The 9,139-nt window shown below is 41.8% G+C and overlaps 1 pseudogene; it reads left to right on the forward strand.

Annotated features, from left to right (window-relative positions):
* Window positions 1-7,042: 7,042 nt before the first annotated feature.
* LOC144218277 (immunoglobulin heavy variable 3-23 pseudogene) lies at window positions 7,043-8,569 on the forward strand (annotated as a pseudogene).
* Window positions 8,570-9,139: the final 570 nt, after the last annotated feature.

Below are 9,139 nucleotides of genomic sequence, written 5' to 3' on the forward strand. Positions count from 1 at the left end.
AGAAATGCCAGTCTCTGGACAGTATATGAACTCTTATTAATATAGACATTATTCTCAGGAGCAGAAAACATGAAAGGCCTTTTTAAACATAGAAGAAGAGACCTAAAAAATGTGACAAGATGGAGGAGTTCACCCCCAAAGAGAGAACAAAAAAAGATCATAACCAGGGATGATATAACGAATATGCCAGAAACAGAACTGAAAACAACAATAATAAGGATAATGCCTGGGCTTGAGAAAAGCATCAAAGACATCAAGGATACCAAACCACAGAGACAAAAGACAAAACCTGGTCATAGTGAAATTTTAAAATGTTATCAAAGAGATGTCATGCTTACTGTACGTAATAATGGGTGAAAACAGCAGAGAAATGACTCAGTGATATAAAAGATAGAATTATGGAAAATAACGAGTCAGAAAAGACAGGGTAAAGTAGCTTATGGAATTCACAATGTGGACTTAGAGACCTCACTGACTCCATAAAGCATAAAAGCATTCCTTTGCTAGGAGTCCCAAAGGAAGAGAGGAGAAAAGAGACAGAAGGTCTTTTTCCATTCCGTCAGTTGCCTATTAGTTTTCTGGATTATTTCCTTTGCCGTGCAGAAGCTTTTCATCTTGATGAGGTCCCAGTAGTTCATTTTTGCTCTTGATTCCCTTGCCTTTGGGGATGTGTCAAGTAAGAAATTGCTGAGGTTGAGGTCAAAGAGGTTGTTCCCTGCTTTCTCCTCTAGGTATTTGAAGGTTTCCTGTCTCACATTTAGGTCCTTAATCCATTTTGAGTTTATTTTTGTGTATGGTGTGAGAAAATAATCTAGTTTCATTCTTCTGCATGTTGCTGTCCAGGTCTCCCAACACCATCTGTTAAAGAGGCTGTCTTTTTTTTTTCCATTGGATACTCTTTCCTGCTTTATCAAGGATTAGTGGGCTGCACATTTTTGGGTCCAATTCTGAGTTCTATATTCCATTCCATTGGTCTATGTGTCTGTTTTTGTGCCAATACCATACTGTCTTGATGATTACAGCTTCGTGGAAGAGGCTAAAGTCTGGGAAGGTGATTCTTCCTGTTTTGGTTTTCTTCTTCAATATCACTTTGGCTATTCAGGGTCTTTTGTGGTTCCATACAAATTTTAGGATAGTCTGTTCTAGTTTTGAGAAGTATGCTGGTGCAATTTTGTAATGATTGCATTGAATGTGTATATTGTTTTGGGTAGCAATGACATTTTAACTATATTTATTCTTCCAATCCATGAGCATGGAATGATTTTCCATTTCTTTGTGTCTTCTTCAATTTCCTTCATAAGTTTTCTATATGTTTCATCACACAGATGTCCTATATCTTTGGTTAGTTTTATTCCTAGGTATTTTAGTGTTTTTTGTGCAATTGTGAAAGTAAGGAGATGGAGAAATATCTATCATGCTATTGTAAGTCAAAAGAAAGCTGGAGTAGCTATACTTATATCAGACAAACTGGACTTTAAAGTAAAGACTGTAACAAGGGGTGAAGAAGGGCATTATATAATAATTAGAGGGTCTATCCATCAGGAAGAGCTACCAATTATAAATGTCTACATACCAAAGATGGGAGCACCTAAATATATAAAACAATTAATCACAGACAGAAACACTCTTATGGATACGAATGTGGTAATAGCAGGGGATTTCAATACTCCACTTACAGCGCTGGATAGATCAACTAGACAGAGAATCACTAAAGATACAATGGAGTTGAATGACACATTGGGCCAGATGGATTTGACAGATATATGTAGAACTCTATATCCTGAGGCCATGGAATTCACTTTCTTCTCAAGTGTGCATGGCACATTCTCCAAGATAGATCACATACTGGGACATAAAGCAGCCTTCAATAAATATAAAAGAATGGAGATCATACCATGCACACTTTCAGATCACAATGCTATGAAACTTGAAACCAACCACACGAAAATGTCTGGAAAACCTCTAAAAACATGGAGGTTAAAGTACACCCTACTAAAGAAGTAATGCGCCAATCAGTCAATTAGAGAAGAAATTTTAAAATATAAGGAAACAAATGAAAATGAAAATACAACAATCCAAATTCTATGGGATGTGGAAAAAGCAGTGCTAAGAGGAAAGTACATTGCACTCCAGGCATATTTCAAGAAATTAGAAAAAGCACACGTGCAAAATCTAACAGTGCACCTAAAGCAACTAGAGGGAGAGCAACAAGAGTACCCGAACGCAGTAGGTGAAGAGAAATAATAATAATCATGGAAGAAATAAACAATATAGAAACCAAAGAAACAGTTAAACAGGTCAGTGAAACCAAGAGTTGGTTTTTTAAAACAATAAACAAAATTGACAAACCTCTAGCCAGGCTTCTCAAAAAGAAAAGAGAGAGCACTCAAATAGATAAAACCATGAATGAAAATGGAATTATTACAACCAACTCCTCAGAAATATAAGCAATTATCAGGGAATACTATGAAAAATTATGTGCCAAAAAATTGGACATCTTAGAAGAAATGGACAAATACCTAAACACACACTCACTACCAAAATTCAGACAGGAAGTGATAGAAAATCTGAACATACCCATAACTAGTTGAGAAATTGAATCAGTTATCAAAAATCTCCCAACAAATAAGTTCCCTGGGCCAGATGGCTTCCCTAGGGAATTCTACCAGACATTTAAAACAGAATTAATACCCATTCTTCTCAAGCTATTCCAAAAAATTGAAATCAAAGGAAAATTTCCAGACTCATTCTATGAAGCCAGCATCACTTTGATTCCCAAGCCAGACAGAGATCCAGCCAAAAAAGAGAAGTACAGGCCAATATCCTTGATGAATACAGATGTAGGAAATACAGGAAATTCTGGAATACTCTTGATGGTTGTACAGCATAGTGTAGCTGCTAAGGAAAACCTCGTGGTGAAAATAAGCTACTAAACAGAGTTCCAAATCTGTTCCCATATAGCTTACTTCATATCCACATGAATGCGAGAAAGATCTGTGTCTCATGTGGGGAGATGCAGGTACAGGAAACGGGTGGATCCAGTGGAGGATTCATAAACTATTCCAGGAGAAATGGTCCCTGTATGTTGATCTTGGAAGACTGGAGTCAGTGTGAACAGTGATACTGGTGTCCCCCCCATCCCCCAATGGGTGTCTCTGGTTTCCTGACCTGGAGAAAGAACAAAAAGAGTGAAATGTAGAAATAACTCTTTTTGCACACAGGAGCATGGAGATACTGAGAATCCTTGAAAGAGATTCATGGAACTGATGGAGACGCTCTGGGGTTTCAACAACCACAAGGGTCATTACTCGTGGTCTCTTCATAGACATCAAAGGAAAACCGTAAAGAAGCTAAAAGAAACAGGAGCTGCTCAAATAATAAATGAAATTTAGAACACTTGATATGAGTCAGTCTCTTCTGCTTCAAAATTACTTTATACATTTTTAAATGGTGGTCAGTGCATTTGCAGCAACGTAGATGGAAGTCAAGGGTGTTATGCTGAGCGAAATAAGTCAGGCAGAGAAGGACAGATACCATGTGTTTTCACTTATAAGTGGAACAGGAGAAACTTAACAGAGGACCACGGGGGAGGAGAAGGGGAAAAATATTTGGAGAAAGAGAGGGAGGGAAACCATAAGAGACTCTTGAATGCTGAGAACAAACTGAGGACTGATGGGTGTGGAGGGGAGGGGAAGGGGGGTAATGGGTATGGAGGAGGGCACTTGTTGGGATGAGCACTGGGTGTTATATGTAAACCAAGTTGACAATAAACTATAAAAGAAAAAAAATGGTGGCCATTGTACTGGTAAATGCAGAAAGACACTTGTCTGATTATATGACCTGATTTATCTCAGAACATGGTCTCTGTCAAGGTAGGAACTACTGTTATGACAGTTCACTCTAAACACGAAAAGACATCTATGTTTGTGAAGGTTTTAGAAAATAGTTTCTACAGTTTGCTGGTCAGGATGAAGTTTGCAGGACATGATGATCAAGATGCTCCACAGGAAACTGATGGTGAAACATTACCAGTTCTGGACATGAGCTCTGAGATTCCTGGTGCTTCCTGGATCCGTGAGCCATCCTGTTGTCCTCAGTGTCCCATGGTGTTCTGAATGTCCCATGGTGTCCTTAGCTGATGTCCTGACTGCCCCTGGAGACCTGAGCAGGGTCAAGGAGACCTTGATTACTTTTAGGGAACCCAAAGGCAAGTTGCAACTTTTGGGGCCATGCTCAGCTCTTAGAAGTTCTTTTTTGCCTGAGTTAGCTCTGTGTTTACGACTCTCCTGTCCTGTTAGCCCTTAGAGGTTTCCTGACTGTGTAGTGTTACCTGGGGGAGACTCCAAGGGTATTACCAGCACCTGCTTTATCCTTCTTCCTTTCTGCTTAACTAACTGCCTAACAGATGGACATGTGGCTCTCATGGTCTGGGCTGTAGTATGTGCTGTAGAATATATGATAATTTGTAAACCATCCACTGCACCCACTCTCCTTGGATCAGTGGATCAAATTCCACCAGAAATTACTAGTTAAGATGGAGAATCCAGAGATGGTGCCATTCTCTATCAGGTATCTTCCCAAAGGATACAAAAATTCTGATTTGAAGGGATACAAGCTCCCAAAGTTTATAGCATAATTAACAATGATACCCACACTAAGGAAGAAAAATAAATGACCAAAACTAATGAATGTATAAAGAAGTTGTGGTATATACATACAATGGAATATTACTCAGTCATAAAAAGAATGATGTCCTTCCATTTTCAATGATGTGGGGGGAGCTAGAGAGTATCATGGTTAGCAGGACAAATACCCATATGATTTCACTTATGCGGAATATAAGAAACAATACAGATGAACATAGTGGAAAAGGAAAAACAATGGAAGAAAATCAAAAAGACTCGAGGATATAAAGAACAAACTGAGTGTTGCCAGATGGAGGTGTGTGGGGTGTGCGGCAATGGGTGATGGGAACTGAGTAGGTCACTTATTGTGATGTGAACTGGTTGTGATGTAATTGATTATTCATTAAATTCTACTACTGACATTAATATTACATTATATGTTAGCTAACAACAATCTAAATAAAATCTTCAAACGTTAAAAAATGAAAAAAAGAAAGGCAGAAATTTTGCTGTGCAAAGTCATAATCATTGGGATCTAAGGTAGTGAGTCTAACTTCTTCCATTTATCAGTATATTTTATCCCTAACTGGTAGTGGACATGAGTTAACTAACTCGTGACTCCCCACGGTGGTGCCACGTGGGTTGGAATTCAAACCACAGCTGCCCTTCCCAGTCTCTCTGTGCCCACACTTCATGGACAGCATAACCAGACACCTGGCCCTCATGTCCTGCCTGTGTGCAGACTTCCTTTGCTCATGGACCAGACTCATTCACACAGGGTCCTGCTGAGTACTCAGGAAGCACAGGCAAATGTCAGCTGGCATTCCTTGTACTTTCCATTCCTCACTAGGGAACAAGCCCAGGCTTGAGGATGCATGTTTACCGTGTGCTGGTCCACTGGTCTGCACTACCTGACACCACCCATGTATCCAAGTACCTGCTTCTGAAGAGAATTCTCAGACTGATGGCAATTTCATTAGTTATTGACATCAAAAATAACTGGGAACATATAGGCACAATAAGAGATTTTAGCAGCAATGAAAGGGGATCGTTGATTTCACTTTCAGAAGACAGAGCAGAAGTTTGTACCAGAGACAAGGTCACAAGGACGACTCCCCCAACAAGCAGTTGACCCTCACCTTACTGAGAGAGGATACATTTACCATATAATAGAACCTATGAATTTATAACGTTTGGAGGGAGAGACCTCAGAGGCATAAGGGAGCCACAGAAATGGCAGGGACTTCTCCTTATACTTCAGGTGAGTGATCTCCTGGGGCACATCCCTTGGGCCTCAGTACAGTCCGCTTTAAGGGTGGCCATGGGTTCTGTCTTCCAACCTAGAGCCCAATTTGTAGGGCTGTCTCCAACCTCTACTGGCTGGTGTCCAATATCATCCAATCAACCCTGCAGAGAACATGATGCACATGAGCCCCAGAAGTACTCTCTCCATGGCAATGACTCCTTTATGTCTTTGCTTACTGTTACCTGTCTTTCTTTATGTTTATTTCCTTATTATTTCTCTCCGCCTTATGGCATTTTTGGGACATCCATGCATATTCATCTGGGTTCAGATAGACATTCAGATCCAGAGGGAGACATGGGCTTCATGCAAGAAAATGTCTGTGCATGGTGATGAAGAGTTGCATCCCCCAATTCTCAGTGTATTCCTTCCCACAGATGTGGTGTCCTTAAGACTCAACCCATCTTCAGCCCCAAGATGGAAATTTGGTGACTGTCCATCTGTGTTGTGAACTCCATCCCTGGACTCACCAACATGGCAGTAATAACAAAGTCTCAAAATTAATCTAATGTGACAAGTCCCTTTGGCCATATAAGATATCATACACAGGTTCAAGAATAACATAGATGAAAACAGTCCACACTGACGTCAGAGAAAGTTCACCTCCATCCCACATGACACTCACATGTACTCACCCTAAAATCCTCTAATATATCAAATCATTAAATATGAACAATCCAGTGAGGAAATGGGCAGAAGACATGAATAGACACTTCTCCAAAGAGGACATCCAGATGGCCAACAGACACATGAAACAATGCTCAACATCCCTCCTCATCAGGGAAATACAAATCAAAACCACACTGAGATACCACCTCACGCCAGTCAGAGTGTCTAAAATGAGCAAATCAGAGAACTCTAGATGCTGGTGAGGATGTAGAGAAACGGGCACCCTCCTANTATATATATAAAGATTTAAAAACATAAATAAATAAATAAATAAATTTAAAGAATCAAATCTAAGTCTGGAACTTTATATATACTTAGAATACATGCAAAGAGGGCCCTGCATTTGCTGATTAAAACAACCGAGTCCTGACCCTGCAGCTGGGAGAGGAGCCCAGCCTCAGGATTCCCAGGTGATCACATTCCGTGACAGGACAGAACACAGACATCTCACCATGGAGTTTGTGCTTCGCTGGGTTTTCCTTGTTGCTGTTTTAAAAGGTAATTCGTAGTGACAAGAGATACTGAGTATATACATGGATATGTATGAGAGAAATTGTGGATATGTGACAGTTTCCTGACCAACATGTCGTGTGTCTGCAGGTGTCCAGTGTGAGGTACAGCTGGTGGAGTCTGGGGGAGGCCTGGGGAAGCCTGGGGAGTCCCTGAGACTCTCCTGTGTTGCCTCTGGATTCACCTTCAGTGACTATAGCATGCACTGGATCCGCCAGGCTCCAGGGAAGGGGCTGCAGTGGGTCTCAAGCATTAGGTATGATGGAAGAAGTACATACTATGCAGACTCTGTGAAGGGCCGATTCACCATCTCCAGAGAAAACACCAAGAACACAGTGGCTCTGCAGATGAACAACATGAAAGCCGAGGACACAGCCGTGTATTGCTGTGTGAAGGACACAGTGAGGGGCCATCAGTATGAGCCCAGACAGAAACCTCCCTGGAAAAGGGGATCAGCACCACCAGGAGGTGCACACTATGCACAGTTATGGTTTATTTTCCCAGGAGCAGGTGCAGATGGAGGTTATAGGCAGGTTTCCTGTCAGGGTTTGGGGTTTCCTCTCCATTCAGCAGTTTCCCCCAGGGAATGTCTCTGGACACATGATTCTGTGCTTACCTATTCACTCTCTGTATTAGAAACTTTAGTCCTAGGAAAACTACATTAACATGCACAAAAACAGAGTCATTTGCACTTGCTTACTCCGGCCCCTAAATACAAATGAATTACATATACCCTGATGCACATCAGCTGAACTTTTACAAAAGTCCCGGATTCACTGACTTTGCAGGTAAAACCACAGGATCCCATAGCTCCTCATTATCCTCACCCAGCCTTTGTCCCAAGAACATTACACTTCCTTCATGACACTTTGATACTCAGGACTTTAAATGAGTTACAGCTTTGTTTAAACTCAATAGCTTCTCCATATATTAGTCAAGGTTCTCCTCAGGCACGGAATACATAGCACACTGGATTACATGACTCTATAGTCTAAGAAGTCCCAGGGTCTGCTATCATAAGCTGGAATAACAGAAAAATCAATGGTGCAATTATTGTCTGATTCTGAACTAGTGTCTCGTGTGACAACATGGAGACCTGATGGTGTACCTCTCAGTCCAAAGACAGGAGGAGACTAATGTTCCAGCTCAGGCATGCACACGAGAAGTAAAAATGAGGTTAAGTCTCATCCTTCTACATTTAATTCTATTCATAGCCTCAATGGAATGGATGATGCCCATTTAAACAGAAACCATGGATGGAAATGTCATTCTCTTATGCAAACACATTCACAGACATCCACAAAAACAATGGTTAACCTGGGCAGCCATGACTCAGTCAAAATGACACATAAAGTTAATAAGGACAACTCAACTTCCGATAAATATGGTCTCAAAGACTGAAGATGTAGAAGTCCATGGCATCACTGGGTGTAGCCTGGTGGGCGTCGTGGTGCTCCTGTGAAGAAGTGGGCAGAGGCCTTTAGGTGCACAGTGATCTGAGATTCTCTGGGTCGCAGGGAGAGAGGCAGCCCCCTTCCTGTAGTGCATTTGGGAGGAGTCACACTGCCTCTCATGGGAGAGGAGAGCCTGCGCGTGCCTTGCGCCGCCTGGTTCTTTGCACGGGAGCCTCTGCTGAAGTCAGATACCTGACTGACAGCTTTTTGGCAGTTCTTCACTATGAACGCCAAGCCCCCTGGTGTTCATCCAGCTGCCCTTCGGAGACAATCCCACATCGACCGCAGTGCCACAATACCTTCCCCCGGTGGATAAGAGGGCACATGCCACAGTGCTTCCCTACAGTGGTTGTTTTCACACCCAGCCAAGTCTCCTGAGAGAAAATGCAGGAACGCCATGCCACCAGATGGACAGATGCTTAAGACACATACAAGGTGAGGGTAGGGCGCTGACAGAGGCCTGGGACTCATGAAAGATTGTTCTCTCTTCACTGAAAACTTCCTGAACGGTGTCAATGGGAAATCCCTCTCCAAGGATGAAACAATGGGCTGCAGCTATTACTTCCCCCGACCAACAG

The sequence above is a fragment of the Crocuta crocuta genome, unplaced genomic scaffold (assembly GCF_008692635.1).
Source record: "Crocuta crocuta isolate KB4526 unplaced genomic scaffold, BGI_CrCroc_1.0 scaffold792, whole genome shotgun sequence".
In the NCBI taxonomy this organism is placed as follows: Eukaryota; Metazoa; Chordata; class Mammalia; order Carnivora; family Hyaenidae; genus Crocuta; species Crocuta crocuta.